Consider the following 647-nt stretch of genomic DNA (forward strand, 5'->3'; position numbering starts at 1 on the left):
TCTTAAATTATATGCAAAAGGTTGAGAAATAATCATGGTGTCAAGTAAAGACAAACGATATGAATATGCAGCTATATTCAATAAAAATATTTAAGATAGCTATTGGTTATGACTATACGCAACTATATAAAATAACAATAATATGAATCCATATGTAAGAACAATAGCGTATGATGACAAATTGCAGCCGTAATGAAGCAATTACTCAAGTGTATTCAAACATAATTAGCGAGATTGAGTTTAGCTTATAACGTCGATATGATCTCATCAGATACAATGATTTTCATTCCTTGAAACAAGATCGAATCAATATGGTCGACTAAGAACTTATAAACTCAATCAATTAAGTATGCATATGAACTATGAATCCACTCTTACAAACCATGAATCATGAATTGATAATAAGCATGATTTGAAGAAAGATTCAACATAAACTAAAATATATCAGAATAAAGGTTTATACCCTATTAACCAATGTTTTTAAACCCGATCCGGACACTGAACCGGACGACTTACCGGGTCGTTGGGTCACTGGATCGACCACGGACGAACCGCGGGTTAATAAATGAATTAATTTTATTATATAATAATATATCAGCTATGTAAATAAAAATATAGAAACTAAAGTTTAATATTTTCTAAATGTT

This window comes from Brassica oleracea, chromosome C3 (assembly GCF_000695525.1).
Source record: "Brassica oleracea var. oleracea cultivar TO1000 chromosome C3, BOL, whole genome shotgun sequence".
NCBI classification, from domain to species: Eukaryota; Viridiplantae; Streptophyta; class Magnoliopsida; order Brassicales; family Brassicaceae; genus Brassica; species Brassica oleracea.